At 38.5% G+C, this 9,753-nt stretch overlaps 1 pseudogene; it reads left to right on the top strand.

Moving 5' to 3' along the window:
• Positions 1-8,632: 8,632 nt before the first annotated feature.
• Positions 8,633-9,539, top strand: LOC100775041 (annotated as a pseudogene).
• Positions 9,540-9,753: the final 214 nt, after the last annotated feature.

Here is a 9,753-nt window from a genome sequence, read left to right as displayed (position 1 = left end):
ACTATCAAAACTTCAAGTAGCTCACACACTGCCTGCCATAGCCACATTGTTCATTTTGTGTACTTTTCTCCCTGGCCAGTCCATTCTACCCTATCCATTGATTTTCTTTTGTTTACTTCTTACTTACTACTATTGATTGATTTGTGTTAGGTATTTTTGTAACTTTTATTGCTTCTTTGTGGATTTCTCATTATACATCCCATTATCACTCATTTACCATTCCTGCACATCTGCTTTCTGCCTTTGCAACCTCCTCCCCCAAAACAAAACAAAATTTAAATTAACAGCCAAAAACCAAACAAATTCTCAGCATGGAGGCTGTAGTGTGGCCCAGTGAGTCACACAATGTACCCTTTAGTTCATACATCTTTACTAGTAAGTATTCAGTGGTCTGGTTTGAGGCCTCTGGTTTCTGCTACACCATCAGTACTGGGCTCTCACTGGGACTCCTCTTGGATATCTTGTAGTTATCTTTGTTATGGAGATCCTGAAGTTTTGTATCTGTAAGTTTATTCCCTTTACATGTCCCTGCAGTTCACCTGAGAAGGAAGGTGGGTGAGCTAACTCATAGCCCTGGTTTTCAGCTGAGTGGTAGCTGGATTGGTTAGCTTAAAAACTTTCCTTCATTGTCACTACCCTGATGTGAGATGCCCTTCTGTATGCTAAATATGTTTTATTGCCATTGGTTAATAAAGAAGCTGATTTGGCCAGTAGCCAGGGAGAATAGAGCCAGATGGGAAATCCAAACAAAGATATAGAGAAAAAGAAGGTGGAGTCTAGGAGATGCCTTGTAAGCACTGGAGAAGCAAAATGTGAGGTAACAAACCATTATGGTTATGGTAAGGTAACGAGCATCATGGTAAAATGTGAACTAAATGGGTTAATTTAATTGTAAGAGCTAGTTAGTGATATGCCTGAGCCATTGACCAAACAATTTATAATTAAATTAAACTTCAGAGTGATTATTTTAAAAGCAGCTGAGGAATCAGCCAGGACTCACAAAAAAATCCCCACTTACAAATGGCATACTGACTTAAACTTCCATAGGGCCTGAGAAAGCTTTAAAAAAAATAAAAAGGCAGCCTCACTGGGCTTCCGAGTCTCAGTCTCATGTCAGAAGCAGTGCAGAAACTAATCTCCCAACAGCTTCCTGAAAGATGAATGGAGCTTGCGGCCAGCCGCCATGAGCTAAACTGCATGGTGGATTTCCACAGTCTCACACAGGCCTCAGTACAGAGAGGCAAAAGTAATATAAAAATAAGCCATGTAAAGTTTGAAAATACAGAGTCTAGATTATGAATATTATTATGTTTTCTTTGAATTTTTTGACTGTTAATGAACTAACTACAAAGATACATTTGATTCTGGGATTTACTAAACTAAGCCAACATAAAGGTTGACTTCAAAATTGGGGTCTGAGGATATGTGCTTTGGAAAAGAGGTTCTGTTTTTGTTTCCCCAGAAGATGAAAAGCTGTGGATTCCTTCCAGGCTAATATGGTTTGATCAAATAAGACCCCTGAGAGGTCTCCTATGAAAGCAATGATCCAGGTGATCCAGTATCCAGAATAGCTTCAGGGTAACTGGTTGAGGTGATCCAGCCTCAAAGAATACTCCATTAAGGATTTGACCATAATCCTAAATTTTCTCAGGATCCCCCAAAGATTATCAGCGCCCCCGTCAGCAGGAAGTAGCCTAGAAAAGTATGCCCACATCCCTCCCCAAATGGTTTATGGATGTTTGTTGTTTAGGGGGTTTGGTTACAAATTATTACTGATCATAGAAAAAAAAAAGCTAAACAAAGAGTTAAATTCAAAGATCTCTTTCTAAAGGAAACATTCCATTTAGGGCTTAGTGTCCAAGGTGTCTCACTCTCTTTGTAATGTCCGGCTATGGGTCTCTGTATTTGTTCCCATCTGCTGCAGGAAGAAACTTCCAGAGAACTGTTCTCATGAAGCAGAGAAAAGAGGCTGAAAGTTGGTCGAGGCTATGAACACCAACACCCCATCTCCAGTGACTCACTTCCTCTAGGAAGGCTGAATGACCACATGATCTCTTCAAGCAGCACCACCTGCTAGAGACCAAGTATTCAAAGCCTCAGCCTAGAGGGAACATTCCCATTCTAACCACAGAGTAAAACTGTGTGTGTTGATTGCTGTCTTTGGCTCTTGGACTTGAATCATGGCCTGATGCATATTAAATGGGTGTTTACCTATGAATTTTATACAAGCCCCATTTTACATATTTAAGAGCTTATCTAAACCAATAGCCTCAAACTGTTTGATTTTTGCATTATATAATATTTCAAAGGACAACTTTCCTGTTGTGTTCTGAAATACTATCACATAGATTTATTAATTTTTGTAACTGAAATATTAGCATTTTTAATACAAAGGCTCAACTGACTATTACTGATTATTATGTCTCTAAATACACTTTTTAAAATAATGTATTTCCATTAGATGCATGTGTGAGTATATATATGTGGATATGTGTGGATGAATGCAGGTGCCTGTGGAGGCCAGAGGTGTTGGATCCCCAGGAGTTAAAACATTGGGCAATTGTGAGTTTCCAGATGTGAGTACTGAAATCCAACTCGGGTCCTCTGGATGAGCAAAAAATACTTTTAACCCCTGAGCCAACTCTCTAGCTCCCCTAAATATACTTATTAAAACCTCCAAGAATAAAAGAAAAGCCAAGAGGTTATGATGAATGCTACTTTAAAAATGAGAAATTTGAGTGTCTTGTTTTATATGTTTTCATCTTTTCATTTTTAAATATGGAACTGAAAAGGGATCCTAAGCATCATATTCTGAAAGTGGAACTGTACACAAAAAGCATGACTTTAAAGTGGTCCTTTCCAAACATATTTATTGTAAGGATAGAGACTTCACATTGAGATGTTTACATGACTGAAAGAAAAGCAACCTTCTCTTCATGTTCATCTTCTTCTTGTTTGTTTGTTGTGTATTTTTTCATTCATTTATTTAGCTCATAAATAAAGTTGTGCACAATTATGATACACAATACAGCATGTTCACAATGGCATGGCTAAATTAAACCAATTAACATGTTATATCACACATATTCATCATTTTTGTTTTGAGAACACTTACAGTGTACTATCTCACAACTTTTAAAATATAGCATATTGTTATTAACCATACTTATCATGCTCTTAGTAGACCTCAAGACTTCACAGAGTCCATGCCTCTTGTCCAACTGCAGTTTTATATCCTTAAACCAATCGTTTCCCCATTGTTAAAAGACCCACATTGAAGCGTAATAGCCACAATTCTGCTCTCTGTTCCCATAAGTTCATCATTTCTAGGTTACACATACAATTGAAATTGTGTGACATTTGTCTTCCAGTGTGTCACTTATTTTTTTGGCAAGCATATAACTTTACTACTTACTAAAGATGAAATCAAATTTGCATGCACAGGTGAGCACTCACTGAAACACCTTGGATTCATCACATATTTGAGTTTCAATTAGCATAAATAGATAGATAGATAGATAGATAGATAGATAGATAGATAGATAGAGCAATAATGGCAATATGTTTTGCATCAATAGCAGTAATAGCTTTTCCAGGTTCTGCAGTCATTTGAATAAAATTGTAGAGACATCCAGCACACTCCATTAAAAAATCAAACATACAAACAAACAAACAACAACAACAAAAAAGTAAAAAACAAAATCCCAGAAAACAGCGAAGTTCTGTTACTCTTGTGGTACTTGGCCCCATTTTTTTTATAATTAGCTTCTCAGTCATCATCTGGGAGGAAACCATTCTGAGCAACATCATTAAAAACAGCTCTGATAAAGCATGGTTACTACTGTGTATAATAAAGCAGGTCCACATATGAGTGAGTACATATCATGTTTGTCTTTTGTGATTGGGTTACCTCGCTCAGAATGGTTTCTTCGAGTTCCATCCATTTTCCTGCAAATTTCAAGATTCCTTTGTTTTTTTTCTGCTGAGTAGTACTCCATTGTGTAGATGTACCACAATTTCTCTATCCATTCTTCGGTTGAGGGGCATCTAGGCTGCTTCCAGTTTCTGGCTATTACAAATAAATGCTGCTATGAACATGGTTGAACATATGTCCTTGTTATATGAATGAGCTTCTTTTGGGTATATGACTAGGAGTGGAATTTCTGGATCTTGTGGTAGTCTCATTCCCATTTTCTTGAGGAGTCACCCTACTGATTTCCACAGTGGCTGTACAAGTTGGCACTCCCACCAGCAGCGGAGGTGGGGGTTTTACTTTCTCCACATCCTCTCCAGCATAAACTGTCATTGGTATTTTTGATTTTAGCCATTCCGACAGGAGTAAAATGGTATCTCAGACTTGTTTTGGTTTGCATTTCCCTGATGACTAAGGATATTGAACACTTTCTCGTGTGTCTTTCAGCCATTTTAGATTCCTCTATTGAGAATTGTCTATTTAGTTCTGTACCCCACTTTTTAATTGGATTGTTTGGTGTTTGGGGGGCTAGCTTCTTGAGTTCTTTATGTATTTTGGAGGTCAGCCCTCTGTCAGATGTGGGGTTGGTGAATATCTTTTCCCAGTCTGTGGGCTGCTGTTTTTGTCTTGCTGACTGTCTCCTTTGCCTTACAGAAGCTTCTCAGTTTCAGGAGGTCCCATTTATCAATTGTTGACCTCAGTGTCTGTGCTACTGGTGTAATGTTCAGGAAGCAGTCTCCTGTACCGATTAATTCAAGGGTATTTCCCACTTTGTCTTCTAATAGGTTCAGTGTAGCTGGATTTATGTTGAGATCTTTGATCCATTTTGACTTAAGTTTTGTGCAAGGCGATAGGCTTGGGTCTAATTGCAGTCTTCTACATGTCTGCAACCAGTTATGCCAGCACCATTTGTTGAAGATGTTCTCTTTGTTCCATCGTATAAATTTGGATTGTTTGTCAAAAATCAGGTGTTCATAGATGTGTGGGGTAATATCAGGGTTTTCAATTGTATTCCATTGGTCTACCTGTCTATTTTTGTGCCAATACCAAGCTGTTTTCAGGACAATAGCTCTGTAATAGAGCTTGAAGTCAGGGATGGTGATGCCTCCTGAAGTTCTTTTATTGTATAGGGATGTTTTGGCTATCCTGGGTCTTTTGTTTCTCCATATAAAGTTGACAAATGTTCTTTCAAGGTCTGTGAAGAATTGCATTGGGATTTTGATGGGGATTGCATTGAAACCGTAGATTGCTTTTGGCAAGATTGCCATTTTTACTATGTTGATCCTACCTATCCAAGAACATGGCAGATCTTTCCATTTTCTGGTATCTTCTTTAATTTCTTTCATTAGAGACTCGAAATTCTTATGGTACAGGACTTTCACATTTTTGGTTAGTGTTACCCCAAAGTACTTTATATTGTTTGTGGCAATTGTAAAGGGTGATGTTTCTCTGATTTCTTTCTCCACCAATGTGTCATCGGTGTATAGTAGGGCTATGGATTTTTTGGAGTTAATCTTGTATCCTGCCACTTTCCTGAAGGTGTTTATCAGCTGTAGGAGTTCCCTGCTAGAGTTTTTCGGGTCACTAATGTAGACTATCGTATCATCTGCAAATAGTGAGAGTTTGACTTCTTCCTTTCCGATTTGTATTCACTTGATCTCCTTTTGTTGTCTTATTGCTCTAGCTAGAACTTCAAGGACAATATTGAAGAGTATGGAGAGAGTGGACAGCCTTGTCTTGTTCCCAATTTGGGGGAATCATGTTGAGTTTCTCTACATTTAGTTTAATGTTGGCTGTTGGTTTGCTGTATATTGCCTTTATTATGTTTAGGTATGTTCCTGTTATCCCTGATCTCTCCAAGACCTTTATCATGAAGGGGTGTTGGATTTTGCCAAAGGCTTTTTCACATCTAGTGAGATGATCGTGTGGTTTTCCTTTATCAGTCTGTTTATATGGTGGATTACATTGATGGATTTTCCTATGTTGAACCATCCTTGCATCCCTGGGATGAAGCTTAGTTGATCATGGTCGATGATTTCTCTGATATGATCTTGTATTCGATTTGCTAGGATTTTATTGAGTATTTTTGCATCAATGTTCATGATGGATATTGGTCTGTAGTTCTCTTTCTTAGTTGTGTCTTTGTGTGGCTTGGGTATCAAGGTTATTGTAGCCTCATAAAAAGAGTTTGGCAATGTCCCTTCTGCTTCTATTTTGTGGAACAATTTGAGGAGTATTGGTATTAGCACTTCTTTGAATTTCTGGTAGAATTCTGCAGTGAATCCATCTGGCCCTGAGCTTTTTTTGGTTGGGAGACTTTTGATGACTGCTTCTATTTCCATAGTGGTAATAGGTCTGTTTAAGTTGCTTATCTGTTCTTGATTCAATTTTGGTAAGTGATAACTGTCCAGAAAATTGTCCATTTCCTTTAAATTTTCCAACTTTATGGAGTACAGGTTTTCAAAGTATGACCTGAAGATTCTCTGGATTTCTTCAGTGTCCATTGTTATGTCCCCCTTTTCATTTCTGATTTTGTTAATTTGCATGATCTCTTTCTGCCTTTTGATTAATTTGGATAACAGTTTGTCTGTTTTGTTGATTTTCTCAAAGACCCAACTCTTTGTTATGATTCTTTGAATTGTTTTCTTTGTTTCAACTTTATTGATTTCTGCCCTCAGTTTGATTATTTCCTGGCGTCTGCTCCTCCGGGGTGAATTTGCTTCCTTTTTTTCCTATAGTGTGATGTCAGATCTCTGGTGTGGCTATTCTCTAGTTTCTTCATGTGAGCACTTAGAGCTATGAACTTTACTCTTAGTACTGCTTTCAAAGTGTCCCATAAATTTGGGTATGTTGTGTCAACATTTTCATTGAATTCTAGGAAATCTTTAATTTCTTTCTTTATTTCTTCCTTGACCCAGGAATGCTGCAAATTCGTGTTGTTCAATTTTCATGAGTTGGTAGGTTTTTGAACTTTGATGTGTTTTTTATTTCTATCTTTAAAGCCTGGTGATCTAATAAGACACAGGGGATTATTCCAATTTTTTGTACCTGTTGAGTTTTGCTATGTTGCCGAGAATGTGGTCTATTTTTGAGAAGGTTCCATGTGATGCTGAAAAGAAGGTATATTCTTTTGTGTTCGGACAGAAAGTTCTATAAATATCTGTTAATCCCAATTGGGTCATAACTTCTGTTAGTTCCTTTGTCTCTTTGTTAAGTTTCTGTCTGGTGGTCCTTTTTAATGGTGAGAGTGGGGTGTTGAAGTCTCCCACTATAACTGTGTGAGGCCTTATTTGTGATTTGAGTTTTAATACTGGCCTCAAACTGTCAATCCTCCTGCCTCAACCTCCTAGAACTCATTCTGTAGACCAGTCTAGCCTCGAACTTGAAGAGATCCTCCTGCCTTGGCCTCCCTGGTGCTGGGATTAAAGGTGTGTGTCAATCACTGTGCACAGTTAATTCTGACTCTTAAGATTTGAAGAAAAAAAACTGTAAGTAGTAGATACAAATACTCACATCTCAGCATATCAATCAAAAATAAGGCTCAACAGTTCTACAAGCAAGCAGGTTTATTATTTCTTTTCTTTTATTCTTTTGAGGTTCTCTGGGTATCCCAGGCTGCCCTGGACCTAGCTATGTAGACCAGTCTATCCTCAAACTCAGAGATGCACTTGCCTCTACCTGCCAAGTGCTGTGATTAAAAGTGCACAACACCACTGCCTGGCAAAGCAACCTTATTCCTGAAAGGTATCACAGATAGAAAAGTTCATAGTGAATTATAGTAAGTGCATGAATACTTCTAAAGTTTTCTCTAGAAATAAAATCACATTTTCTATATAAAGTAGCTTCTTTTTCTTTTCACTAGAAAAATGATATCAAGGCCCGGTATCCAATAGCTATATGGTTGCATACTTAGAATACAGATTTTTAAGTATGACAAGTACCATCCTTCAACATGTTTCAGTGTCTTCAGTCAAGTCACATATGTGTCCCTACATGCCAAAGTCCATATTTTAAAAATCTGGGAAAATTATGAGATATATGTTATTCAACTTTTGTCTTTTTGGTAACATCCCAAAGAATAATCCATATTAAAAGTTTTTGATATGGAAATAAGGTCTCATTTTTCAATATTTTTATTAATTATAAATTGATCAAAGTAGTTTTTTAAATTCTCTATATATCACAATTGCAGATAGAGATGAGCAAGTAAATTTCAGATCCAGTGACTTTCCCAGTGATGTGTGTGTGCATGAACTGTTTCTTTTCTGATGCCTCAAATTTTCTTGCTATGTGTGCTCCATTTCAATGCAGCTGAAGCTCCTTACTGGACACATAGAGCCATAAAAGTCGTATCTACTGTGGAAGATGTCTTTGTTCTTCCCCAGCCTTACTCATGAACCATCAAATGACAAGCTTTGAGACCATACAGGCTTCTGTCAGTAGAACTGCTTTTACAAATACAGGGTTCTCTCTCTCTCTCTCTCTCTCTCTCTCTCTCTCTCTCTCTCTCTCTCTCTCTCTCTCTCTCCACATAACTGCTAATCCATTTCAGGCTATGTCAGCCTTAAAAAATCCTAATGACCCCTTTTCTTGCTTAGCATCTCATTAGAGTGACATCGTCTTTAAACTCTGAGTGACAATCCCTGATGCACTGCCTTGATGCCCAGTGAAAACAGGGCGACCTGGAAGTCCAGCTACTTTCATAGGATCATCCGATTTCTTGATGATTAGTCAAAAATGCTTCATTGTACTAGCAGACAATTTTTGCTCCAAGCAGATGCAGCAGATCTGTGTGTCCCTGTGAGGGAAAGTTGTGGTGCTGACAGGAAAGAACACCAAGGCCATCGGGGACATCCGGAAAACAACCCATCTTGGGATAAACTGCTGCCTCATATCCAGGAGAATGTGGGCTTTGTGTTCACTGAGGAGGACCTCACTGAAATTAGGGACATGCTGCTGGCTAATAGGGTGTTGTTACAACGTTGTTACCATCACCTTGTGTGAAGTCACTGTGCTAGCCCAGAGCACAGGTTTAGGGAGTTCTTTCTTCCAGGCTTTGGGTGGCACCATTAAGATCTTCAGAAGTACCATTGAAATTTTAAGTGATGTACCACTGATAAAAACTGGAGACAAAGCAGGAGCCAGTGAATCCATACTGCTGAACAGGGCCGGCATCTCCCCCTTCTCCTTTTGGTTGATCATCCAGCAAGTTTGGATGGTAGCAGTCACAAGCCAGGAGTGCTTGCACAATACAGAGCAGACTGCAGTTATGCTTTCTAGAGGGTGTCTGAAATGTTGCCCATGTTTGCGGATTATTTACCTGACTGTTACCTCGGTGCTGCACTCTATTATCAATGGGTACAAGCTGGTCCTGGCTTTGTCTGTGGAGACTAAATATACCTTCCCACTTGCTGAAAAGATCAAGGCCTTCTTGGCTGATCCATCTGCGCCTGTAGCTACAGCCACCACTGTTGTTTTTGCTGTTGCTGCAGCCCCAAACAAGGCTAACACCAAGGAGGACACTGAGGAATCAGATAAAGATATTGGATTTAGTCTCTTTGACTAATCCAGCCAAAGCAATCAACTCAGCCAGCTTAATTTGAGACACATGGAAATAAAGGCTTACTTCTATTTAAAAAAATCTATGACACAACAATTCCCTTGTCAATGTTTCGGGTTCTAAGGAAAGCATTCTTGTTATTACTTGACATGTGTGTATCATTTAATGTCTATGAGTTAACTGTTATGTATTTACACTGTGCATTTCAAATGAGTTGTGG

Source organism: Cricetulus griseus, chromosome 2, assembly GCF_003668045.3.
Source record: "Cricetulus griseus strain 17A/GY chromosome 2, alternate assembly CriGri-PICRH-1.0, whole genome shotgun sequence".
Lineage (NCBI taxonomy): Eukaryota > Metazoa > Chordata > Mammalia > Rodentia > Cricetidae > Cricetulus > Cricetulus griseus.
Note: the sequence above shows the minus strand (reverse complement) of the source record. Positions and strands in the feature narration are given on the sequence as shown.